The following is a 13,252-nucleotide window of genomic DNA, read 5'->3' as shown; positions in this document are numbered from 1 at the left end:
CTCGACTTCAGGTAGTAAAATGATTGAAGTATTTTTTTTACCCCTAAATGTATGCAGCACACTTTTACTTTTTATTCAAAAAACATTTTTGACAGAAAAAATGTAAAATTGATATCAAACAAAACTAAAAATATCTGCTATTAGTGCTTCATAAATCAGAAATACATTGGTACATCACAAATATACAAAAACTATAAATTTCCAGCTGTTTTCATTTGATTTTTTATTGATACAAATTCCTTCTTTTTTTTGTTTTAGCATAAGCTAAATGCACTCCAAAAGGATATGTTAATGCTCGTATGTTTGACAGAAAATGTACGAAAAAAATCGTTTGAATCGTCTCCCATATTGATTTCCATACCATTAACAGCACTTCCCGGGGTCATTTTTCATCCCGTTTGCGAAGGCAACAACGACTTCCCAAAACAATGAATGTTATCTCCGGAAAGCCATTGGTTACTTGGGAAATAAGCACCAAATTTGCACCAGATTATGTGCCCAATAAAATGGACCCCGCAAAACTGCCCCATGTAAATATCCTCATCGGAAGTCAGCAAACGATAATAACCATTATAATAACAATATTGCCCGAGAAAAAGGGTAAACTCGGTTTCTTGGGCAAACAGCCCTAGCCAAAAACATTCCCACAAATCATTCCAGATTTCCATCGTTAGCACCCGAGAATTAAGCTAAAGCTGTTGTGAGCTCCAGAGAAAGACAGAAAGAGTAAAAAAAGGACAACCACAATTGGGAAGGACGAAAAAAGAGAAGGAAAAAAACCCTCCAAAACAACTAAACGATGCCAATAGAACCAGACATTTCCAGGAACCAGAGCAGAAGCGGGGTTAGATGTACACAACAAAACAAGAAGAGAAAAAAAACATGAAAATTACTCTGTTTACCCAACGAGACGGTGGAAAAATCTCCAACAGAAGGTACTCAATCAAAATTAAACCATTAGGATAATCGACATTTTGGAGGCCAAAAGCAGGAGCAAGATGGAGAAAATGGTAGTGTTGAGGTAAAAATGGGGTTCGATGGAAATGTGACCAATTCTGTTTTCTCGACTTTCCCGCAAACTGTCGAGAGATGCCAACTCTTGATGTTGTTGATGGGAAGTCGTTTTGCGGAATGAAATCTGATAATGCAAATCAATTAATGACAGATGTTTTCCCTGGAAATGGGTGCTAGTAAGGTGATCATGATCTTTGGCTGGTTTTGGGCGGGGAGTAAGATTTTCGTAGAAAACAAAATTTGGAACAAAAAAACAGCGGATGAATGAATTTTAAAATGTTAAAAACATATCTCAAAAGAACCACCACCAATACACATAAGTTCGAGACAACAATCCGCAATTTTGTCTACAAGTTCCATATATGATTATAATTGTTTTCGTTACAGTTATGTGACACGATTTTTCTCTTGCTCTATTCAAATCGTTAAAAATTTTCTGAGAGTATTTCAAAATAAATCTTGTGTTCTTTTAATCTTTCATCAGAACTTAAGTACTTAATAGTAGAACAAAAGTCCACTATTACTTTCTCTGCTTCGTTATTAAGTTCGTAGAGATTTTAGTTATTTTTCTGAAACTCTTTCAAAAAGTTGTAATAATTATAAAGCTTTGAAGCTCCTGTCACACGAAAATTAGTTTCCCCAAACCATCAAACAAACCATTTGTTTATACTAATCCATCGACTTTCTTGTACCACAACCTACTTTAGACTCAGTCACGAACTAGTAGACCATATCAAGTGAGTGACACCAAACAAATGGTAAGTGATTACGGTGGCCGGATGTAACCTCGGTGCTCTCATGTTGGTACATGTGTCCATCCATTCAAAGTTTCCATTCACTCTCGCTTGTCGGTTGTTTGAGGCAGTAGGTTATTTGGAAGGTTCTCTTTCAATTTCCAGCACCCCAACCAACAACAAGTACATTCGACTGGCCGGCTCTTTTGGGATAATTAGGTAACGGCACGCTAGCCCTAGTCAGCCCTCGCCGAACCATTGCTTGGGTTGAACCTAAAAGTGTCGACCCAATCCTAAGCCGGTGCCATGGTAAGGTTCCTTCTCTTATTACAACTGCAGTAGCAGCCTTTTTGGCTTTGGATCGCCTACTTTTGCCGCACACTCTCTGGAGCCACTGACTATTAGGTGGGTAATCTTCACCGACATTTATCACCCGCCGACTGCATAAACACAAACACGCTCGTATTAGCACGCAATCTGTGCATCGTTGACCTCCTACAAGTGGTTCTCGAAGCACCCACTTCACCCACCCATTCAGCATTGGAGCGTTGGTGTCCTTTGGGAAATTTTGAATGAACCTAAACCGAAACGCGTATGTAATGCACCTACTGGCAGCTTTCATGCTTAACTTACTGATGCAGGATGCGTTTCCTGGATTTTCAAAATCCATTACCGCGTAAACCGCAGGAACACTGCTGCAATGTTAGTACTTCCAACAATTTGGTGGATGTTTTTTTTAAAGATATGTCCAAAATTTTGTAACAGAAAACCAGTAATTTCAAATAAGGGCTATAAGGGTCGCCTTATAAAAACCGCCATGAATGATATAAGGTATCGATTCGTTGAAATGCAACAATTGCAAACAGAATCGAGGACAGTTCTTCGTATTGGGAAAATCCCACGCAATAGAGTATATCAGTTTGGCATGTTTAGGAACACTTAAACTCTACCACCGTTGGATCGGTTCCTGGTTGCCTCTATACATCAAAGTTTTTTTTTCTTTTTCTTTCAACTGCCTTTTGCCATTTTCCTCACAAACTTTACCATAATTGGTTTGTCAGACATAAGATATCTGTTGCATTGAGGGAAAGAAAGGCAAATCAACATACAAAAACACATAAAAAATATATGCATGTTTCCTATAGATAAATCATTGACTTTTAATTCTGGGTGCTTAAGAGAATATAGGAGGAACTCGAAAAGTGCTTTCCAAACACATTGCCAATGAACCACCACCAATGATTTTATTGACAAAAATTTCTCCAATGTCAAAATTGTCAAAATTGTCAAAATTGTTAAAATTGTCAAAATTGTCAAAATTGTCAAAATTGTCAAAATTGTCAAAATTGTCAAAATTGTCAACATTGTCAAAATTGTCGAAATTGTCAAAATTGTCAAAATTGTCAAAATTGTCAAAATTGTCAAAATTGTCAAAATTGTCAAAATTGTCAAAATTGTCAAAATTGTCAAAATTGTCAAAATTGTCAAAATTGTCAATATTGTCAAAATTGTCAAAATTGTCAAAATTGTCAAAATTGTCAAAATTGTCATAATTGTCAAAATTGTCAAAATTGTCAAAATTGTCAAAATTGTAAAAATTGTCAAAATTGTCAAAATTGTCAAAATTGTCGAAATTGTTAAAATTGTCAAAATTGTCAAAAGTGTCAAAATTGTCAAAATTGTAAAAATTGTCAAAATTGTCAAAATTGTCAAAATTGTCAAAATTGTCAAAATTGTCAAAATTGTCAAAATTGTCAAAATTGTCAAAATTGTCAAAATTGTCAAAATTGTCAAAATTGTCAAAATTGTCAAAATTGTCAAAATTGTCAAAATTGTCAAAATTGTCAAAATTGTCAACATTGTGAAAATTGTCAAAATTGTAAAAATTGTCAACATTGTCAAAATTGTCAAAATTGCCGAAATTGTCAAAATTGTCAAAATTGTCAAAATTGTCAAAATTGTCAAAATTGTCAAAATTGTCAAAATTGTCAAAATTGTCAAAATTGTCAAAATTGTCAAAATTGTCAAAATTGTCAAAATTTTCAAAATTGTCAAAATTGTCAAAATTGTCAAAATTGTCAAAATTGTCAAAATTGTCAAAATTGTCAAAATTGTCAAAATTGTCAAAATTGTCAAAATTGTCAAAATTGTCAAAATTGTCAAAATTGTCAAAATTGTCAAAATTGTCAAAATTGTCAAAATTATCAAAATTGTCAAAATTGTCAAAATTGTCAAAATTGTCAAAATTGTCAAAATTGTCAAAATTGTCAAAATTGTCAAAATTGTCAAAATTGTCAAAATTGTCAAAATTGTCAAAATTGTCAAAATTGTCAAAATTGTCAAAATTGTCAAAATTGTCAAAATTGTCAAAATTGTCAAAATTGTCAAAATTGTCAAAATTGTCAAAATTGTCAAAATTGTCAAAATTGTCAAAATTGTCAAAATTGTCAAAATTGTCAAAATTGTCAAAATTGTCAAAATTGTCAAAATTGTCAAAATTGTCAAAATTGTCAAAATTGTCAAAATTGTCAAAATTGTCAAAATTGTCAAAATTGTCAAAATTGTCAAAATTGTCAAAATTGTCAAAATTGTCAAAATTGTCAAAATTGTCAAAATTGTCAAAATTGTCAAAATTGTCAAAATTGTCAAAATTGTCAAAATTGTCAAAATTGTCAAAATTGTCAAAATTGTCAAAATTGTCAAAATTGTCAAAATTGTCAAAATTGCCAAAATTGTCAAAATTGTCAAAATTGTCAAAATTGTCAAAATTGTCAAAATTGTCATTTGAGAAAACCGTTTCCACAGAACAGAAGAAAAAAATCCAGGTGAAAAGCAAACCTTCGACAAAAAGTTTTCCACAAAACAAATCCAATTGAACGTGCAACATCACAACCAGAAGAAAGATATCTCGCACTCGTTTACCGGTTGATTGACAGTTTTCAATTTCACTTGGTTTAGTTACTTTTGCTTGAGATTCATGTCAAGCGCCTGGTTCGAATTGAGAAGGAAGCTGGCGGAGGAAATGGTTTTGGTAACAGCTTTCAGAACCATCAGCCAGGAGCACGCCTGGACCCGGACCAGGAGCATCCAATCGACCAGCAGAGATAAAAGTTGCAAAAATCATTCCATCCGAAGGGGGTTCGAGAGAAGAGTTGAGTTGAGTTAAAAAAAAAGAAAAGTCAAAAGTACTCGAAGCTGATGGTTGCTGAAGGTTTGATAGCCTCTTTCCGGGATATTTGGAGCGGATTTTTTTTGTTCCATGTCACCCCCTGTTTTAGTTGTTCCGGACCATTCGATCTGGAAAGCAGCAAACCCAGTCGACGGAACATCCCCGAGGAAAATTTTGGATCAACGAACCATACGTTGATGTTTTGCCAAGTTCTAGCATAACTTTTCCCAGTGCTCGCGGACTCCAGCTAATGTTTTCCGGCGAGTGTTCTACAGTCATAGAGAAGCGAACAGGGAACAGATAGAATAGTACCCAGTTTATCCCGTAGTTGGGGAGCGATTGGACCCGGTAAAATCTGGACATCGCTGTCAAACGAAGCATTTGCAACTTTTTACAAAATCACTTCCATCTGTACCGTTGAGCCGTCAACACGTACGCCGGAGCATCGTATCGTTGCTGTGTACCTGCAGGAACATTTTAAATTATTTATTTTTTTCTTACCTGTTTTTCCATCAGCGTTTTTCAGTGCTAAAATTATTTTCATTTTCTTTTATTCATATTTTTCTCTTTTCTTTCCAGCATGGGGAAGTCTTCGGCCGGCTCAAGGGCCGGAAGAAAACGGATTGCTGAACCTAATCCAGGGCCATCTGCCAAAAAAGTTGAAATTTCCAATTCATTCGATGTCCTTCATAACATCGGTGATGAGGAAATATTCATATTTAATTCTGATAAGAGTACTAAGAAACCTTCTTCTTCTTATACTCTTAAAAACGAAAAGGTTCCACCAATTACGGTCACGATTCCTGACTCCAATGCCTTTCGGAAAGAAATCATCACTTCTGTCAAGGATGTGAAGATTTATTTTCAGATCGGTCGAAGGGGAACTGCTCGTATTTTGGCGGAATCTCTTAATGATTTTCAAAAAATTTTAAATTATTTGAATAATAAAAAACATCAATTTTTTACGTACGACACTAGAAGTGATCGTCCATTTAAAGTTGTACTTCGTGGTCTCACCGGCGATCAGACACCGGATGAGATCACATCTGAATTAAATTCTTTGTTAGGTTTTTCTCCAATTCAAGTTATTCAAATGAGGAAAAGAACCAACACGAATAATATCAGTAGTGTTGGTTTTGCTCCTCAGCTTAATAATTTGCAAATTCTTGAAAAGGCTCGTCTTATGTTTCATTGTCGAGTCAAATTCGAACCTTTTCGAAAATCTTCAACAAATTTCCTTCAAAATATTACGCAATGTCGTCGTTGTCAAGCTTTTTGTCACGGCACTAAAAATTGTAGAATGAATGCCAGATGCATGCTTTGCGGCTCATTCGATCATGGAAAATCTAAATGCCTTTATGGTGGTGATAAACCAAAAACAGAATTTTTCAAGTGTGCGAATTGCGCAGGTAATCACTCCTCGAATTCGCTAGACTGTACCATCAGGGCCAAAATTATTGCTTCTAGGAAAAATCATAAAGTTTCCAGAAAAGTTTCTTCTCCTCCTTCCTCTTTTTCGTCTTCACACGTCGGGCCGGCAAACAACCTGCCTGTTCGCGGTCAACCTCGGCCTACATTGGAATCACGGCTGGGTAATACCCGAAGTGATTTTAATTAATTCAAATACTTGTTCTTCTCCTTCATATTCTGATCCTAACAATTTTGTTGATTTGGGTGAGATTACTGAGGAAAAATCAAAAATTTTGCATCAAAATTGATTGGAAATGATGCAACTTATGTTGAAAGCAAATTCAATGTTTGAAGCTTTCCAAACTTCTTTTAATTATGCTAACAAAATTATTATGACTTTACGATTCCCTCATGGATCCAAATAGATGTTTAAATATTATGAATTGGAATGCTAGATCTTTGCTGGCTAACCAAGATGAGTTCTTTTTATTTTTGAAAACCCAAAACATACATATTGCTGCCATCACTGAAACTTTTTTAAAGCCAGACAATAACTTGAAAAGCAATGCTTTCTTTAAAGTTTTGCGAAATGATCGACTTGATCGACAAGGTGGGGGTGTAGCTATTGTCATCAATAGTCGTCTCAAATTTAGACTTCTTCCTTCTTTCAATACAAAAGTCTTAGAAACAATTGGAATTGAATTAGAAACTTCTATGGGGAAAATTATAATTGTTGCCGCATATTTGCCTTTTCAATGTAGCGGTGAACAGAAAAATTTTTCGAAGGGAGATTTACAAAAACTCACCAGAAATAAATTTAATTTTTTTATTATTTGTGACTTCAATGCAAAACTCCGATCTTGTAATAATATTTCATCAAATTCTAATGGGAATATTTTATTTAATGACTGCTCTGCTGGATATTATACTGTTGAATATCCTAATGGGCATACTTGTTTCTCTTCGATTAGAATGCCTTCCTCAATTGATTTGGTTCTAACGGATTCAGGCGAGCATTGTAGTCAATTAGTTACTCATGCGGACCTCGATTCAGACCACCTTCCAGTAACTTTTTCTTTATCCCAAAGTCCCATTGAAAACCCTTTAAAATCAACTTTTAACTTTCAAAAAGCTGACTGGGAACGATATAGGAATTTTATTGAACGTAATTTGAATGTAAACGTTCCACTTAATTCAATAGAAGATATTGATTTGGCTGTAGAAAATTTGACAACTTCAATAGTCAATGCTAAAGCCGCTTCAATACCTAAAGTTAAACATAAATTTAATCAACCTTTGATCGATGACGATCTTCAGTTTTTGATACGACTGAAAAACATTCATCGACGCCAATATCAACGTACTAGGGATCCTTATTTGAAATTTATTTATTGCGACCTTCAAAAAGAGATCAAACGTCGTTTAAATTTCATCCGTAATGAAAATTTTGCTAAAGCAGTAGAGGACATAAAACCCTACTCAAAGCCATTTTGGAAATTAACAAAAATTCTGAAAAAGCCCCAGAAGCCAATTCCTACTTTGAAAGATGGGGATAAACTTCTTTTAACTAACGCAGAAAAAGCTCAAAAATTAGCCCAACAGTTTGAGTCTGCTCATGATTTTAATTTAAACGTTGTAAGTCCAATTGATGCTCAAATTTCCCTTGAATTTGATGATATCCTTTCTAAACAAAATGTATTTGAACGTTCCTGTGAGACAAATATTGATGAACTTAAATTGATTTTCAAAAAATTTAAAAATATGAAAGCTCCGGGGGAAGATGGGATTTTCTATATTCTTATAAAAAAGTTGCCTGAAAGCACTTTAATTTTTTTAGTTAAAATCTTTAATAAATGTTTTCACTTGGCTTATTTTCCCAATAAATGGAAAAATGCCAAAGTAACTCCAATTTTAAAACCTGGAAAAAGTTCTTCAGAGCCTTCAAGTTATCGACCAATTAGTTTGCTTCCATCTTTAAGTAAACTATTTGAGAGAGTTATTTTGAATAGAATGATGATTCACATTAATCAGAATTCTATTTTCCCTGATGAACAATTTGGTTTTCGTCATGGGCATTCTACTACACATCAACTTTTGAGTGTAACTAATATGATTAACGCTAGCAAATCTGAAGGTTATTCAACTGGTGTTGCTCTTCTAGATATTGAAAAAGCTTTTGACAGTGTTTGGCAAAATTTTTAGTAGCTTAATTAGCTCGATTTTATTTTCCTTTACATCTCACCAAAACTATTCAAAATTATTTGACTAGCCAAACTTTACAAGTAAGCTATCAAAATTCATGCTCTGAAAGGACGCCTATTGAGCTGGTATCCCTCAGGGCAGTATACTTGGGCCAATTTTATACAATATTTTTACTTCTGATTTCTGATCTTCCTGATGTATCAGAAGGAAAAGGATACTTTGCTTTCAGCCAAAGGTTGGAATTTACGGGTGGTACGCAGTAGGTTGCAACAAAATTTGAATTCCTTTTTGAATTACTTGAAAATGTGGAAAATTTTTCCTAACGCTTCCAAAACTCAACTTATTTTATTTCCCCATAAGCCAAAAGCTTAATTTTTAAAACCAAATGAAAATCATTCCATAACTTTTAATAGGGTTTCATTAGAATGGTCTGATCACGTGAAGTACTTGGGACTCTCACTTGATCGGAATCTTACTTTCAAAAATCACATTGAAGATATCCAATCTAAATGAAATAAATACACTTAATCTCTTTATTCTCTCATCAACAGGAAATCCCAACTGAACCAGAGAAATAAGATGCTTATCTACAGAAAGATGTTCCGACCAGCGATAATGTATGATTTGGTCTAGCTGCTGCGCGACGAGGAAGAAAGCCATCCAGAGGATTCAGAACAAGGTTCTGAAAATGATTTTGCGGCTTCCACCTTGGCACAACACCGAAGATCTTCATCGGATTGCGGGCATTGAATCGATCGAAGAGATGGCCAACAAAATCATCTCCAACTTCAGAGGCAAATCGATGCAGTCTTCCATCTCAGAGATTCGTTCTCTTTATAATTAGTTAAATTTTAGGATAGTTTAAGTTTTAAGTTATAAGTTTAAAATATTTTTGACACAACGGGATGTTCTCCTACATAAAAAATACTAGATTGCGCTCAGCAAATTTAAGTCGAATTAATAAATTAGTAAATTATAGGGTCAGGACAGTTTATTATTGAGCTGCACACCTTATTTAATATACTTATTTAATATAAATGTAATGATGAATTGGTACGAACAAAGACATATTTAAAAATAAATAAAAAAAGGTATGGTTTTTCCATAAATCGGGATCCCTTTTAACAGCTACTTTGTTGTTATCAAGTTAATGTACTTCTGGTGGCATCGGAAAATCCAAGATAAATACCAAATAGTTCAATAATGATGTTGGTTGCTATCCAAAACTCGATTCACCGTAAAAATGTCTTCTCAAACTCTTTGCAGCTGGATTTACATTCTCTGCTAAGGGGAAGGTTGAATTTCTGTACCATTTCGACTTTTATTCATTACTCTCACTATTCAAAGGTTACCCTGAAGTGATGAGAAGCCAAGTCACTTTTGTATCCATGAATATAAATTCTCCCAACTCATCGGAACTATAAGACCCATTGAAAATACGGTAGGGGAGAGTGGGGTATCGTGGGCCATGGTGAAACGTGGGCCACTTTTAATATCTCAGATGTGTGTTGAGATAAAAATCTCAAACCAATTGTCATCGTCGTCGCTTTGGGTGAGCATATATTTCTATATGTTGTTGACTCAAATACGCATCATATGCTCCTTTAATTTATCAAGCCAAAAAAAGTTAGAAAAATTTACTTACATAATTTAAAAAACACCCTCTTATTTCATCGATGGGGAACCTAAAGTGCATAACAAAAATATGCTCATACGGTTATGATCTTAGTTTTGTCATGATCTTTCACGTGGAAAAGGAATTTTTGATGAAACATCAATAACTCACACAAACGCAACCAATTTGCAAATCATAGCTTGTGGGGAATCGTGGGCCACACATCTTGAACCACCTATATTTTTATGTTTTTATACACATTCAGAACTTAAAATACGTTTTTCCTATCTGTACAATTTTCTTATGCCAAATGAAGAGTTATGAAAAATATTTGTCCGTCCTATATAAGAAATTTTGCCAAAACGTTCGCGAGCCAGGTTTTGGAATCTATTCGATCATACACAGCTCTCTTTTTTATTTCATCATCTGAAATTGCTTTAAAATAACGAAATGAATTAGGAAATCACAGTTTTTGGTCAACTCATAAACTTTGCATGTTATTTGGTGAATTTGGATTTGATGGCCCACGATTCCTCACTATTTTTCAAAATCCAAAAAATATTGCTTTTTTTTTCAAACAGTCAGAATTTGAGGAAAATAACTTATTAAAATTTTTAAGAAAAATACCTAATGATACCTTGAAAATGTAGAAAACCATTCCATTTTTTATTTTCATTTTATCTTTTATAATAAAGAAGCTATGGAACAACGAAAAAAAGTGGCCCATGATTCCCCACTCTCCCATACTACTTTGAAGCACAGTATTCAGTGAGCATTTCAAAGTAGAATAAAGTTAATACACCAAAAGATCACAAATGGCTTAAAGTGTATGGTTTGAAAATATCAGCAAATAAAGTTTTTTTTTTTATGTAATTTAATTGGAGACACCCTATAAGGCCGAAAGAGAAAATGGTGATGATAAAATAAAGATCGGTACAGCCCCAGCAGACGTGTGTCCATGTTTTTTCGTGCACACTTCCCCCCATCCTTAGCAAAACCTCCTCTAGGATCCGATGGAATGTGTGTTGCTGCAGCTCAGCTCTGTTGAATTGAGCGGAATCGTCGTCGTCCCCGTGTCGTTTGATGGAAATTCCCACAGGGAGCAATCAGAGCGAATGAGTATTTATGTCCAGTGAGGGGAAGACAGTCACGGATTTTCCCGCGCAGTCCACCGGATTCGCCAAACCTTTTAACGGAATCAACCGTTTCACGGGGGGGGGGCATCCGATTCACTCTACTCTAAGTCATTCGCAAAACTTTTCCCGGGTTTTGGAAAAACAAAGCAAATTCCCGATCATCCTGCGGGTGACTGCAATCGATTGGGAATGCTGTGCAATCGATAGAGAAGTTTGATTCGCGCCGGATGATGGAAGAAGCATGGAAAAGTTTTTTTCCACCACCAGATAGATTTGCTCATATGTGAAGTATTTTTTTTTTGGTTTTTCGATAACCGGCAACAGGCTGCTGTTTTTTTTTCTTCGCTTCACGTTTTCGAGCTAAAGGAAAAATCGAGCCTACCCCCGAAATAAAAAATGGTTCAACGATTGCGTGCCGCAACATTTCACACGTCATTTAAAGTGGCTGCCGCCAATAGTTGAAAACTATAACGAGCTGCTTCCTGCCTCGATCCTGTTAGCGCGATGTCTTGAATAATGAATAGAGTTGTTTGACTTAACAAGCTCGGCAGTGAGCTGGTTTCGATATTGTTTGCATTATTTTTTTGTGCCATCACAAAATACACTCTTAAAAGTTCTTTGGAACTCAAATTACTATATTTTTGTTTGCTTCTTGGAGCTCCACCTTTGTGGGTGACGATTCTGATTATTAAATTTTGGGATATTCGTTAAATGACTGTGTTCTTGATAACAAAATAAAAAATTCGTATATGAAAATATATTTCTGTATGTCTGTCTGTCTGTTCTCTATAGATTCAGAAACTACGGAACCGATTTGCCTGGAACCTTTGCTTTTGAGGCCGGGGAAGGTTCTTATTATAGTTTGAAAACCCTCCCTTTTACTGGAAGGAAGGAAAGAGGTCTCCCAATCAAATTAGAAAGGTTTGCATTACTCATTCAAGCAAATGGTACCGAATTTGGCATGGAACAGTAGACTGAGTCGATTTGGGGTCATTTTTAAATTTCACAAACCCTGGGTCTAAAAAGCTTCGTCTTGGTCCAAAACTCATCCATGATTTTTTGTAGATTTTTTTAGTAACGTTTACATGAGTAAATTTAAACTTTTAGATTTGTATGGGAAAAATGAATATTTTGTACTGAAAAATCAACATCGTTTTCGTTTTTTTCTGTGAAACCGGGTCAGCTAACACCCAGCAAACATAACATCGCATTAGAAATGTCAGCTCAACTCGTTAACAATGTTAATGCGAATCGTAATTCCTACCAAACCAAGTAAATGATCGTAAAAATGGTTAGTTAAAGTCTACCGACTCGTATATGACAAAATTGCGCCATGTTTGCAAATTTGTCTCCCGCGTGCGGGATTCAAGTGAGAAAACAACCTTTTAGCAGTGCAACCAGATTTCTAAAAGTCAGAGGGCCCATTTGGTTAAACTGTCCAATGAGAGAAGCAGCAAATATTGTCGCTGGCAACGGTTTGCATGCATTGAGAGCAAAACTTGCGCTCTCGCGCACACTGTCAGGATATACGGTAAAAGGTGTTGTATATCGTCCAATTTTTACAACACTTATCGCATAAGCCAGAAGTTAAAAATATGTATGTATATTGCCTCCACTTTAGTACGTAAATGCTGTTTTTTCGATTAATATAAGATGATTTTATAATGTATATGAAGCGTATAGCAAAGTTTGTTGAGAAATATACCTACAAAAATGTTTGCTGGGCAGTTTTGTGCCGATTTATAAAATTCCTAAAGAAAATTTTCCGCTGAACAACTTTGTCGAAGGTTTTAACCTTGTATCTTATTAGACAAAAAAGTTATTAGCTATTTGAGACTCCTTCTCTTCTTCCAGTTAGGGGGAGGGGTCTCAAACTATAATAGGAACCTTCGCCTTCACCTATCAATTTTCACGCAAATCGGTTCAGTAGTTTCAGAGTCTGTAGGGAACATATGACTTATAAAAAAAACCA

The sequence above is a fragment of the Uranotaenia lowii genome, chromosome 1, assembly GCF_029784155.1.
Source record: "Uranotaenia lowii strain MFRU-FL chromosome 1, ASM2978415v1, whole genome shotgun sequence".
In the NCBI taxonomy this organism is placed as follows: Eukaryota; Metazoa; Arthropoda; class Insecta; order Diptera; family Culicidae; genus Uranotaenia; species Uranotaenia lowii.
This window is presented reverse-complemented; position numbering follows the sequence as displayed.